This window comes from Aquarana catesbeiana, linkage group LG04, assembly GCF_042186555.1.
Source record: "Aquarana catesbeiana isolate 2022-GZ linkage group LG04, ASM4218655v1, whole genome shotgun sequence".
In the NCBI taxonomy this organism is placed as follows: domain Eukaryota; kingdom Metazoa; phylum Chordata; class Amphibia; order Anura; family Ranidae; genus Aquarana; species Aquarana catesbeiana.
Window position 1 is genome coordinate 558,559,370 of NC_133327.1, and position 15,247 is coordinate 558,574,616.

Here is a 15,247-nt window from a genome sequence, read left to right on the forward strand (position 1 = left end):
TTTTGAGGGTCAGCGCAGCATTTCCTTTATCACTGCATAATTGGCCAAAGGCACCCTGGCTTTGACCAATTACAGCTCTCTCTACTGACGGCGCTGTGATTGGCCAAGCATGCGGGTCATAGTGCATGCTTGGCCAATCATCAGCCAGCAATGCACTGCGATGCCACAGTGAATTATGGGCCCTGACGCGCCACACAAATTTGGCGCGAACGGCCCAAATCGTTCGCAATTCGGCGAACGATCGAACAGCCGATGTTCGAGTCGAACACGAAGCTCATCCCTAGCAAAGACTAATCATATTCTACTGGTAAGTTGTCTGACGATAAAAGCAATAGTTGCTAACCAGTACAAGGTTGGAAATGTGCCAGCAATAGTGACTAATTAAATTCTGAAAATATATGAAAAGCAATAAGTTAAGATAGGAAGATAACCCCACATGCCTACTACCTATAGCAGAGAACAGAACCAAGGCAAACATATAGTAACCACCTGTGAATTTTAAACTTCCAATGTCACAAAAAAAAAAATAGCATTGTGTTGAAAAATATAGTTCATTCAAAATTGTAACCCTCATGAATTTAGCTTTGGAGGTCAATGAACCTAGTACTTAATCAGTTTTATTTCAGCAATACATAACAATAATACTACTAATAATAATAATAAAAAGTGCAGTATGATTTCAATGACAGTGTATAATTTATACATCACTCTCTTTAAATTAAAACCTTTTACTTGCTACAGAAATATATCACCTTGAAGTTTTTATGCTATGTGTTCTTGTGATTAATGTGGGAGAAGCTTCTTATATAAATCTGTCAACTACTGGTGTATCTTGTAATTATAAAGTGAAGTACCATCAGTATTGTGTCTAAATGTATCCATTTTTATTAAAATATAAAATACCTTACATTTTTTACTCAAGCCAGCCTAAATATAACTTTTTGTTCTTCAGTTTATGAAAGAAAAATGGAAATGTGTTGGGGCTTGTACAGGTAGGCATATTTAATGTTTGTGTTCCATCACATTGTTCATGACATATACACAGCTAAGGAAAAAGTACATATGAATAAGAGTTGATTCTGTGGAAATGTTTAGTTTGCTTGTATGTAGGGATGAGCTGAACACCCCGCCCCGGTTCGGTTCCCACCAGAACATGCGAACAGGCAAAAAATTTGGAAGAAACTCGAACACTGTTAAAGTCTATGGGACACAAAAATGAAAGATCAAAAGTGCTCATTTTAAAGGCTTGTATGCAAGTTATTGTCATAAAAAGTGTTTGGGGACCTGGGTCCTGCCTCAAGGGACATGTATCAAAGCAAAAATATTTTTTAAAAACTTTTTGGGAGTAGGGTTTTTTTTTAATGCTTAAAGTGAAACAATAAAAATGAAATATTCCTTTAAATATCATGCCTGGTGCATGTTTATAGTATGCCTGTAAAGTGGCAAATTTTTCCAGTGTTTAGAACAGTACCACAGCAAAATTTCTAAAGGAAAAATTGTCATTCAAAACTGTTAGCGGCTGTAATGAATTGTTGGGTCTCAGCAATATAGATAAAACTCATTGAAAAAAAGAGCATAGGGTCCCGCCCAGTCCATTACCAGGCCCTTTGGGTCTGGTATGAATATTAAGGGGAACCCTGAACCAAAATTTTTTAAAAAGTTGCGTGGGGGTCCCCCTAAAATCCATACCAGGCCCTTCAGATCTGATATGAAAAAAAAATGGCGTAGGGGTCCCCCCCAAAATCCATACCAGACCCTTATCCGAGGACGCAACCTGGCAGGCCACAGGAAAAGAGGGGGGGACGAGACAGCGCCCTCTCCTAAACTGTACCAGGCCACATGCCCTCAACATGGGGGGACTGACCCCAAAGCACCTTGTCCCCATGTTGATGGGGACAAGGGCCTCATCCCCACAACCCTTGCCCGATGAGTGTGGAGGACGGGGGGCTTATCGGAATCTGGAAGCCCCCTTTAACAAGGGGACCCCCAGATCCCGGCCTCCCCCCATGTGAATTGGTAATGGGGTACATTGTACCTCAACCATTTCAGAAAAAAAGTGTCAAAAGTGGTAAGAAAGACAAGAGACAGCTGGGACAAGTCCTTTATTAAAAAATGAAAAAATAAAAATGTTCCACAATGTAAATTCATGTCACCCAATAGACCGAAAAAAAAAGCCGACACCGTTCCGCCCCCATGGGAGGCTCCCGCCAACTGACGCTTCTTCTCTGTGACAGTTCTTATATAGCTGAGAGCGGGGCCACCCAGTGACATTAACAGGGGTCCCCGCCCCCTCTGATGCCACGGGGAAGCCTCTGTGGCATCAGAGGTGGGCGGGGTCCCCGTTTACATCACTGGGTGGTTCTGCTCTCAGCTATATAAGAACTGCCACAGAGAAGAAGCATCAGTTGGTGGGAGCCTCCCATGGAGGCGGAACGGTTGCGTTTTTTTTTCTCTTTTTCGGTCCGTCGGGCAGCGTGAATTTACATCGCGGGACATTTTTATTTTTTATTTTTCCATAACAGACCTGATGGGCCTGGTATGAATTTTAGGAGGACCCCCATGCATTTTTTTTTTAATTTTGGTTCGGGTTCCCCTTAATGTTCATACCAGACCCAAAGGGCTTGGTAATGGACTGGGGGGAACCCATGCTATTTTTTTTAATGAGTTTTATCTATATTGATGAGACCTGACAATTCATTACAGCAGCTAACAGTTTTTAATGACAATTTTTCCTTTAGAAATGTTATTTTGCTGTGCTACTGTTCTAAACATGGGAAAAATTAGCCACTTTAAAGGCATACTAAAGACACCCCCAGGCACAATATTTAAAGGAATATTTAATTTTTATAGTCTCACTTTAAGCATTAAAAAAATCACTGCTCACGAAAAAACAGCCGTTTTTTTTTTTTTAAATTTGCATTGATACATGTCCCCTGGGGCAGAACCCAGGTCCCCAAACACTTTTTATGACAATAACTTGCATATAAGCCTTTAAAATTAGCACTTTTGATTTTTCATGTTAGTGTCCCATTGACTTTAACGGTGTTCCAACGGCTTTCGAATTTGCTGCGAACACCGCATATTGTTTGCTGTTCGGCGAACAGGCGAATACCCGATGATCATCTCGAACTTACGTTCGACTCGAACATCAGGCTCATCCCTACTTGTATTGTAATGTCCATGTCAGCCAGAATTAAATATTGCCAAACATTTTTTATTACTATGACAAACCTTACTGTTCTAATCTTGTATCCCCTTCCTTTCATTGTGTAAAAAATTACACTTCTACTGCATACATAAGGAAATTAGCTATCACAGGATAAATTCCCCCAGGTTGAGTGGCCCATGTGTGTGAGAAGTGACAAGGAAACCATGCCTATAAAAATGAGGTAATTGGAGAAAATGGTTGCTACTGCATGAGACTTCTTTGATTTCTAAAGCCTGGCAACAGGTCTGTTTTGCTCTTGAAGCAAACATAAACCCAAGGACAAAAGCTTAATATACTGCAAATTATGAATTACGGTGGTTACATTCATTTTCATTTGTAAGGCTTAGAACATTTTCAGCCAAATATATAAAATACTGGTTGACCTTGCTACCAGTGCAGTGTTATGGCTTACTGTGAGCAGAACTGAAAGTACAAACAATGTTATCTTTCTGCATGCTATTAATCCACCCACTGCTCATATAACAGAGGTGAAAAGAAGAAGACATGTTTGAAGTCCAGCCAGTGGGGTTGATTTACTAAAACTGTAGAGTGAAAAATCTGGTGCAGCTCTGCAGAAAAACCAATCGGCTTCCAGGTTTTTCGTCAAAGCTTAATTGAATAAGCTGAATAAGTTAGAAGCTGATTGGTTTCTATGCAGAACTGCACCAGGTTTTTAAAAAATCAGCCCCAGTGTGACAACCATGACTTTCTTTAACCACTTCAATACAAGGCACTTATACACCTTCCTGCCCAGACCAATTTTCAGCTTTCAGCGCTGTCGCAGTTTGAATGACAATTGCATGGTCATGCTACACTTTACCCAAACTAAATTTTTATCATTTTGTTCCCACAAATAGAGATTTCTTTTGGTGGTATTTGATCACCTCTGTGGTTTCTATTTTTTGCTAAACAAATAAAAAAAGACTGAAAATTTTGAAAAAAATAAAAGTTTTGCTTTTGTTTCTGTTAAAAAAAATTGTAAATAAGTTATCTCTTTCATTGATGGGCACTGATAAGGCGGCACTGACAGGCACTGATACGGCAGCACCGATGAGGTGGCACCAATGAGCGGGCACTGATGATGGGCACTGATATGCGGCACTGATGGGTACTGGTAGGTGGCACTGATGGGTGGCACTGATATGCAGCACTGATGGGCATTGATAGGCAGCAATGATGGGCACTCATGGGTGGCACTGATGGGCACTGATAGGTGACACTGATGGGCACTGAAAGGCGGCACTGCTGGGCACTGAAGGGCACTGATAGGGCGGCACTGATGGGCACTGATAGACGGCACTGCTGGGCACTGATAGGCGGCACTGCTGGGCACTGATGGGCACTGATACGTGGCACTGATGGGCACTGATACATGGCACTGATGGGCACTGATATGCGGCACTGATATGAGGCACTTATAGGCATCCCTGGTGGCACTGGCAGTGGTAGGCATTGGAGTGGGCACTGATTGACAGCTGCCTGGGCACAGATTGGCAGCTGCCTGGGCACAGATTGGTATTTCCCTGGGGGTCTAGGGGGCATACCTGGTGGTCCAGTGTGGTGGCCATCCTGGTGGTCCTGGGCGGTTTCCCTGGTGGTCCTGGGCGGGATCTGAAGGGGGGCTGTGCTGATAAACAATCAGCACAGACCCCCCCCTGTCAGAGGGGGGCTGTGCTGATAAACAATCAGCACAGACCCCCCCCCTGTCAGACACGAGTGAGGAAAAAACGATCACCGGCTCTTCCTATTTACATCGTGATCAGCCATGATTGGACACAGCTGATCACATGGTAAAGAGTCTTCGTCAGAGACTCTTTACCTAGATCGGGGCTGCAGTGTGTCAGACTGACACTCCGCAACAACGATCGCCGTAATGCGCGCCCCGGGGGAGCGCAGCGGCTTAATATTCTGATGACGTATGGAAAAAGAAAAACAAAGGGGTTCCACATGGCGCAGGTCAAAAAAATAAGGGATTTATTGGATAAATTTTATCCTGTAAGGTTTTTTTATCCAATAAATCCCTTATTTTTTTGACCTGCGCCATGTGGAGCCCCTTTGCTTTTCTTTTTCCTCCCTGTCTTTATCCTTAACTGGTCCCTTTGAACCTGCCTGGAACCTGAGAGCGTGTGAGAGGGCCGTCCACCTCCACCATTGACTGTTTGGCTATCGGTGACTGCGACCCAAAAGACAACTTGGCCGATTGGAGATCGTGATCGAAGGGCGAACCCTTGGAGAGAGTGTACTGGAGGTTACCTCCACAAGCTCCGATAGATGCACAGCTATATGGCTGGTACGTCCCACTTGTTCCGGTAAGAGTACCTTACTCTAGATGTTTTGTCGTGCTGTCCATGATTGATATGCTTTCCAGTCTCCAGTCAACATCATGGGTTCATGTACTCCAGCTGTCTGAGAAGACTTCCTTTATGTACTGACTCCAGTTCTTGATTGCAGTCCGTGGAGCTTAATACAGTGTTATTGGACATTTTTGCATTTCATAGTGGTCTCTGGACCTTTATTTTCACCAGTGTCTATGTTTATGTAGATTAATATTTTATTGTATTTGGTCTTTTTCACCAATCATATATTTGATTCATACACTTTTTAGCGCTGCACTTATTTTGTTTATACATTGCTTTTTAAATGCATTTTTGCATCAACAGCATCCGTATGGACTTTATGTTAAAAGTTCTCTTCAAAATATCCAGTAGGTTTTTTTTTGTCACGATACATAAATGTATGTAATTGTGAACCAAAAAAAACCCAAAATCTTATGGTGTTGGTTTTGCTTGTAGCTTTATTTCTATTAATTTTAGCAACACAAAATATCTCTTAAACTGACATTTACACATGTGTGTAACATTTGAGACAGGTATTGGTGCATTAGTATACTCAAGAGTGAATGTGGACCATGAAATATGGCAAAGTTGTAGAAAATACGCTTTAACTTCACAGACTGGCACCAAGCAAAATTAAACATATACACTGTAAATGTATCAAAACTGAGATATTGTATTCATCAAAATTTTTGGCACTGTGTAATCAAAGAAAGTTAAAAAAGCAGCACACTTTGCCACAAGTTGGCTGAAATGACTCAAAATGCAACCCCACCCCCCTCAATGCCAAATAATGCCAAAAATTGACAATTCTACAATAGATTCATTACAGCTGAAAAAATCGTCCTAAAATACGAAACAGTATCTTCACTCATCAGTTTCATCCCTATCACTGTCATCAGAGCTATCGTCCAATGTAGCTCTTTCCTCTTTTTCTTCGGAAACATTTGCACAATTTTTGCACCAACATAAATCAGTACAAGACAGTCTTGCAGACATACAGGAACATCTTCCAGTCTCACATTTGCCTTGCTTGCAACTGCAGTGGACTATTTGCAACACACTTTCAGGGGCAGGATTTCTAGTCATCCAGATCACTGTTAACTTCCCATCCTCGAGGTGCCATCCATTGCTAATGGGTGACGGGGCACACATTATACCTTTCAAAGAATGTCTCATTGTGGCTGCTTGGTAGTTTGCCCTTTTACAGTGTTGGTAAACGGCGTCACTTGTTGGAGGCATGGATAGTTCTGGCAAAGCTGTCAATGACATGCAGAATGCTTTGTATCTTGCATCGTTCACATTTTTTGTGGATGACTGGCCATACAGGTGGCACACATATTTGCAAAGTAGTTCAAAGGTAGACAGGCCCAAGTTAAAACTGCTACCCAGATTTTTAAAGGCAGTCAGGTATTCCTCTTTCTCGCAAGCAACAGAAAATGCCTTTCTTTTGTCTTTGCCATAAAAGGCGCTTATAGAGTCACAACCTGAGGAGGTATGGATCCCAATAAGTGCCAAACACACATTGGTGCCAAGAGCTGATGACACATTAGTCAATGTTCCTTGTTTTGTTGCCAACCCCTGTGAAAAAATACAACGTACATGGTAAATCTTGCTAGAGACTTAAAGAGGAGCTCCAGCCCCCCCACAAAAAAAAACTGCACAAAGCAAGGTCTATAAAGACATGGTTGAGCAAGTTTTGGGTGGAGGAACTTGACTGACCTGCACAAAGTCCTGACCTCAGCCTGATAGAACACCTTTGGGATGAATTCAATCGAAGACTATGAGCCAGGACCTCTTGTCCAACATCAGTGCCTGACCCCACAAATGCGCTTCTGTAAGAATGGTCAAACATTCCCATAGACACACTCTTAAACCTTGTGGACAGCCTTCGCAGAAGATTTGAAGCTGTTATAGCTGCAAAGGGTGGGCCAACTCAATATATATCCAGGTGGGCATTTTTTACCCCATATTTCCCATATAATGGTTTATCAAACATCTTTGCTTTATTTGCCATCTATGCTCTTCTTCAAGTGGAGTCCCATGTTTACCCCCACGCTGGCCCGCAGGAGGATTTGGGGCTTGTATATTCCAGGGTTCCTGCAAATGCACAGGTAGCAAACAGTATTGTTGGTACACAGTATCAACAAAAGTGGAACCTTTTGTTGTTTTTTGGTTTATGTTGTTTTTCCTATGTATAATGTGTACATTGTCTAAATGCAGAATGATTGGTCTCCCAATATCCTCCTGAGGAAGCGGGGTTTCCCACAAAATGTGTTGAGGCTCCAGCTCCCTTGAACATTTGAACATCCCAGCTTATTTATTTACCTTATGAAGCTAACTATTTACACCCCAATATTTGGGTATATTTTATAGGAATTTGTTACTCTGGGACATCAATGGGAAATAACATATGTTGCAGGGAGATACTTGCTACTCTGTAGACATCCTGTGTAGGACATTGTTTTCTAAAAGATGCTTTATTTTGATATGTGAATACGTTTTTAAACCATTTGTAACAATACATTTGTGTGTTTTAATTACTCTACAGATTGTGTGGCACCTTTAACCCCTTCCCACCGAGCGTACGCAGATGTGCGTACTCGGCTTTCCGGGGTTATACCGGGATGATGCCCGCAGCTGCAGGCATCATTCCAGTACCGTTGTTTACAGTGGGCGATCGGCTATCCAGATATAACAACCGATGCGGCTAAAAGCCGCTCGGCTGTTATACCGGAGCAGCGGGAGGGGACGTCTCCCCCTCCCACCGACTCCCGCCGCTTTTACCGGGCCTCCCGTGCCATCAGGAGGCCCGGTGACCAATCGGGTGCCTCCGGCGGCTGGGGGCGGGCTGGAACGAAGCTGTGGGTGGCTTCCAGCCTTCTAATTGTAAATGCGGAAGCGATGCCATGATGTCACTTCCCGCTTACTCGGCTGCCAATGACGCCGGTTTTAAAAAGATACACAGTATTCAGAATCGCCGTTTTCAGCGATCTGAATACTGTGAAGTGCAAAGGAGGGATTGGGGGTCTTTTAGACCCCCGATCCCTCCATAAAGAGTACCTGTCATCACCTATTACTGTCACAAGGGATGTTTACATTCCTTGTGACAGCAATAAAAGTGATAAAAAAAAAAAAAATGTAAACACAATTTATAAAAATAAAAATAAATACAATAAATAAGAAAAAAAAATTTTTTAAAAGTGCCCCGTCCCCGCGAGCTCTTGCAGCAAAAAAAACGCATACGGAAGTTGCGCCCGCATATGTAAACAGTGTTCAAATCACACATGTGAGGTATCGCCGCGATCATTAGAGCAAGAGAAATAATTCTAGCACTAGACCTCCTCTGTAACTCTAGCCTGGTAACCATGAAAAAAATTTAAAGCGTCGCCTATGGAAATTCTTAGGTACTGTAGTTTGTCGCCATTCCACAAGTGCGTGCAATTATAAAGCGTGACATGTTTGGTATCTATTTACTCGGCGTAACATCATCTTTCACATTATACAAAAAAATTGGGGTAACTTTACTGTTTGGATTTTTTAAAATTCATGAAAGTGTCCCTTTTCCCAAAAATTTGTGTTTAAAACACTGCTGCAAAAATACCGTGTGACATAAAATATTGCAACAATCGCCATTTTATTCTCTAGATTCTCTGCTAAAAAAAAAAATATATATATATATATATATATATATATATATATATATATATATATATATATATATATATATATAATGTTTGAGGGTTCTAAGTAATTTTCTAGCAAAAAATACAAATTTTAACTTGTAAACACCAAATTTCAAAAATAGGCTTAGTCATGAAAGGGTTTTAAAGTCCATTTCCAAAGACATTTTTTCTGTTCAATGATATTATGGGTGATTTGTATTGTCATCACTAGAGATGGTATCACTTTGCTGACATTTGTTAATGTACTTCAGGTTCAGAGCGCATTTATGCTTGTTGTTAACTTGTTGTTAACTATTGTTACCTATGAACTTGAGGAAGGGTGGCGATGCCTAAAATTGCTGTTTTCTTTTTAAAGGATATACATAGGCAGTATGTGTATATATATATATATATATATATACATTCTTCCAGATGTGCTTCTGAAAGTGTATATGGAAATTATATTTTTAGAGTGATTAATAACATATATATATTTATATATCTATATATAGATATATAGCTATACACTATATTGTCAAAAGTATTGGGACACCTATACGCTTCAACGCTTCAACTCTTCTGAGAAGGCTGTCCACAAGGTTTAGGAGTGTGTCTATGGGAATATTTGATCATTCTTCCAGAAGTGCATTTGTGAGGTAAGGCAATGATGTTGGCCGAGAAGGCTTGGCTCGCAGTCTCCGCTCTAATTTATCCCAAAGGTGTTCTATCAAGTTGAGGTCAGGACTTTGTGAAGGCCAGTCAAGTTCAATTCCACCCAAAACTCGCTCATCCATGTCTTTATGGACATTGTTTGTGCACTGGTGCGCAGTCTTGTTGGAACAGGAAGGGGTCAACCCCAAACTGTTCCTACAAAGTTGGGAGCATGAAAATGTCCAAAATGTCTTGTCATGCTGTCACTTTAAGAGTTCCCTTCACAGGAACCAAGGGGTCAAGCCCAATCGCTGAAAAACAACCCCACACCATAACCCCCCTACACCAAATGATTTGGACCAGTGCACAAAGCAAGGTCTAGAAAGACATGGATGTGCAAGTTTTGGCTGGAGTAACTTGACTGACCCACACGGAGTCCTCACCTCAACCTGATAGAACACATTTGGGATGAATTAGAGCGGAGACTGCGAGCCAGGCCTTCTTGTCCAACATCAGTGCCTGGCCTCACAAATGTGCTTCTGAAAGAATGGTAAAACATTCCACCTTGTGGACAGCCTTTCCAGAAGAGTTGAAGCTGTTACAGCAACAAAGGATGGGCCAACTCAATATTGAACCCTATGGACTACGACTGGGATTCCATTAAAGTTCATGTACGTGTAAAGGCAGGCATCCTAATACTTTTTTATACTTTTGACAATATAATGTATATATATGCACCTTTTCAATAGGATGTAAAAAGATAGAGGAAAACATGTCAAAAGCAGCTGGGATTTCCACCTGCTGGCTGAAAGAATAATACAAAATAGTACCATTGCAATAGCTATACAGGTGTAGTACCCTCTAGTTAGTGAGGTGCTAGAGTGAAATTTTTTCTCTGGCAGTGTAGGTAAATTTAGGCAGGCCTAGCTGGCTGCTAGGCCTGTTTGTTTTCATTCTGGGCTGGGAGTGACTCAGGGCAGCAGCTGGTGACTGTCACTTCTTGGTTACCTCCCTCTTCCTTCTGGCATTTTCTGGAAGGAGAGGAGGGGAAGAGAGCTGCCTGTGGTATCTTAAGGAGCCCTGACCAATCCCCAACCTGGATTGGCTGGGTTCAGGCCTCCTTTAATACCTGGGGTCAGCCCAGCTGGGGGGGAGTTGTTGGGTGGAAGAGATGGAGTGAGAGAGTGTGGAGGCTGTCAGGTCCACTGGGAGCTCCCCAGTCTGGGGGGAGGGGGGTGACCCTGGGCTAGGGCTCGGGTGCATCCGGGGAGAGTGAAGAGATCCTGGAAACAGAGGCACATGAGAAAGCAGGAGAGAACACTCTAAGAGTCTCCATGGGGAACTACAGGTCGCAAGCCAAGAGGGCTGGTGAGTTAGCACAGTCAGGAGGACTGCGGAGGCACGCCTGAGAGAAGTGGGAGATTGCAGTTTGAGAGATGGGTGCAGAACCAGTGGAGAGAGGACTGTGGAGAAGGGCGGTGGAAAGGGGTCTTTGCAGCCAGGCTGGCTGGCAGGACCTGAAGAGAGCTATCTGGGAGTCATAGCCGAACAGAGGACAGCTAGCACCTGAACTATTTTACACCACAGGGGCCCGTGGCCCCTGCCCTTTAAAAGGCAGTTCATTGAGGCCTGGCTGAAGTAGTGTCAGGCCTACCCATGCGGTGCTAGCTAGTCTGGAGGAGTGACAGTCTGCAGCAAGGGAAGTGCTGGTGGAGAAACAGTCAGCAGAAAGTGAAGTGCTGGAGGAGGAAACAGTGAACAGCAAGTGTTTGTGCTGGAGAGAGAAGAGTGAAACATATATACAGGAGTGTATATAGGAGTCCTAAGGAACTTTGCACTAAATATCCCTTAATTCCCAAATCCCTATCCAAGTTTAATCCCCCCTAAATAAACAAAACAAGCAATGGACTGATTTTCTGTCTCCGAGTGACTGGGATGGATGTCTGGCTGGGTAGGTTGATGGGTGAACCACTACACACAGCAACCCCTAAGGGGGCATGGCTACACACGTTTTATATTGATGAAAATCTACTGACAGCAAAAAAAACTAATTTAAAATTGATTTACTAGTTTAAAAAAACTGTGTTTTTTAAAATCCTGGCTATATTTAATAAAATATGTACATAATGACTGTACATTTCCTTTAACTACAAGAGCTTTTTACTGACTCCATCAGCTCGACCTCCTACATTACAGTTGGATGAACTAAATATGGATTTCAATTTATATACAGTACATCAAAGACCTGTCTCTTTTATCTGAACTCCAGGCAGATATTAAAAAAACATGAATAAATGCAGTCTGTGTTTATTTAGAAAAAAAAAAGATTTAACATATTTTGAAATGCAAATAGTTAAGTATTTGAATCAGGTACAATTCATCCTAATCCTATGTGCAAGAACACTCAGGGAGTGGCAGCATTTGGGGCCAATTAGGTGTCTTGCATGCACATGTGCTGACAAGGAACATGCAGACAGGAGATAAGAAAGCAGATATGTGAAAATATCGGGCTTGTTCGGTATCTTCACTATCCAGTCACAAGCTGGAAGCAGGGAGGCTCCCTTATTATGTTGCTTAACTGCAGAAGGGAAAAGTCAGGTCACAAGACTTTTCAAGACTGCTATCTGAAATTACTGTGCATATCTCAGAAATAAAAAGACAAAAATACAAATTATTTGGCAGATAAATGAGCTCCTGTATTTAAATAATGTATTTAACTGCTTGCCTGAAATTCCGTTTTTTAAATTTTAATTTCCTATAGAAATTAACATTAGCTAAAATACTTTCTCTTTTTCCTTGTGTTTGACATGAGCAAATTGCCTTGGCATAAAAAATAATCCTTTCACATTTAGATTGAAAGGCAAAATTCATATATGTAGTGTTGTGTGCTAAAATGTATAATGTACTATAATTTAGATCACTGATGTATATTGCCTGTCAATGGTTTACAAACTTACTAGACACATATCAAAATATTTTATAATGTGTCATAAAATTTCATTTTTATGGGGTACCTTTCCTTTTTACCTGAATTTAATGTTATCGTTTACAGACATGTATGGCACAATAAAAAGATTGTCATATGGTCCCTTAAGAGCTACTGATTTACTGCACTGTCCGAGTACTGAACTTTCCAGTATGAAATTATTTTCTTAGTACGACATGCATCTGTCTATTGATTTTTCCCTTGTGACATAAATAAGCTAACCAACCATTTTACAAGTCTAGACAATAAGACGAGATATCATTTAAAATGCATAAAGTGAAAGGGTTATTTAAACAATCCACTTATAGGATACACATATGCTAAGTTTTTCCCTCTTGTACTGTAATTTAGGAAAAAAAGAGGACTAGTATTTAAGCAATAAACAAGCTGGAAAATAGCTGTACCTTAAAATCCACACCCGCTAGTCTAAATGGAAGGACAAGTAATCTCTCATAATGCTCAGTTTTCCATTTACTTCTCTCCTTTATATCCCAGGCATCCAGTGGAAATACATCCAGTTCATCAGCATGATCTGATTCATGGGTGGGGAAAAAACACAAGACTGGAGGAATGTAAAGAACTTTGGCAATGATAAAAGATAAATCTATTATATAATCTAATAACTCTCACTTATTGTTAAGCTAATGTCAGTTTTGCAGACTGTTTCATATCTATGATGCAGAAAATATATGTGCAGTAACTGTTAATATAATAGTCCAGACAGTGTTTTTTTACACAGAAGTACTGGGTTTAATCATTTTGTTTTCTCTTTACACTTTAAATATTAATCTAACATGAAATGCAGATCGTAGAATTCATAAGTGAACGCCAAGTTCTGAACTGTAATACTTGGCTTACAGTCCAAGGTCTGACAGCAAACAGCTGTAAACCGAACACTGTAGAGATACATTTCTGACGGTTGCAAAACACTGTCATTACTTCCTTTGTAATATGTTTGGGTAGCACAAAATAATAAGAGTATGTTGCCGCAGAAATAAGGTGGATATACATGAGGGGTTTTTTTTGTTCCGTTTCCTGCTGTCGCAGATGGGGAGGAACAACCAAAGTTTCTCTCACTCTGTCTAGGGCAACCTATTTCAATCAGGGTGCTGTGGCACCCTGGTGTGTCTTCTGGGATCTTCAGGGGTGCTTTGGCAAAATGCAAATAAATTGCCTCAAATAGCCATAAAATCCTCAGCAAGCTGGCAGGTGGATCTTGCCTGCATTTTTTTTGTTACAAAAAAACACTTGTTTTAATTTGTGCAGCATTACAACTTTTGGGAATAGTGCGAGCAAGCTGCTGGTATTCTAATAAATGATGATGTCATAAATTGATAAGGAAGACATTGAGCAGCTAAGGATGTCCTTGTTTCCCCTTCTCTGTCTGCACTGGGGGGTCACATTAGGTGAATGAGGGAGGGAAACTGAGTGAGAGAAGAAACACTGGAATACTAGTCAGTACCAGTGTGCAAAGATGTATAAAATAAATAATCTCAAATGTGGTGCCCTACGTGTGTTGATACTGCTGCATTATGTAAAACCATTAGTTTCTTTTGCATTTTAGAATGGGGTGCCTTGAGATTGTGCATAATTTTCAAGGTTGCCTTGACTGAAAAAAGGTTGAGAAACACTGTGGCTTCAGCCAAACACTAACCATGAGTGAAAGAAAAGTTTTTTTTTTTTGTGTTTTTTTTTTTTGAGTTTTAAGAAAAAGTTTATTGAAGATCAGTAACATACAATTTAAGAAAAAGATTCCAAAATATATAGGAGACTAACAGAGATTGTATCCTGTCACAGCTATTGCCATATCCAAGAAGATAGCAAAGAACCTATAAATTGTAGATAAACAAGTTTTTCCAAAGAATACTTTGCACACTGAAATTTAAGTCATCCAGCAATAACAATCAAGTAGGGAGTCGAGACAGTCGGGAGGTGCCTCTCCCGGAAAGCAATCACAGAGAGAGCAAAATTGTTACTTTCCTGTGCTATAACCTCTCTATCCCCTCTAGGTACCCAAACGCCCCACCCCAATGGGCTCTTACTGTGGAGACGTCTGGGGGGTTCCCAGGGGCTCTAAACCTAGGCACCGACACCCTCAACTGAAGGAGTTGGGTGTCCCTGAAGGGGAGATCACCTTCCCGACTGTCCACCCTCCACATAAATAAAGAAAACAAACAAAATTACTTCAGTAGTGCTTTTTCAAAAGTGACTATTTGTCAGTCGGGGGAACGGGCAGAAGGCCCAGAAAAAGAGGAGAGAAAACGTGTGAAAAGGAGGGTGCAGTTAGAGAAGTAGAGATCAGTGGGGAGGGGAAAGGTTCCGGGACGTCTTTCCCATACCAGGGAGGATTGGAATATCGCAGAGCGTGGCCCATGGTTCCCAAGTAGTATTAAATCTTTCAATT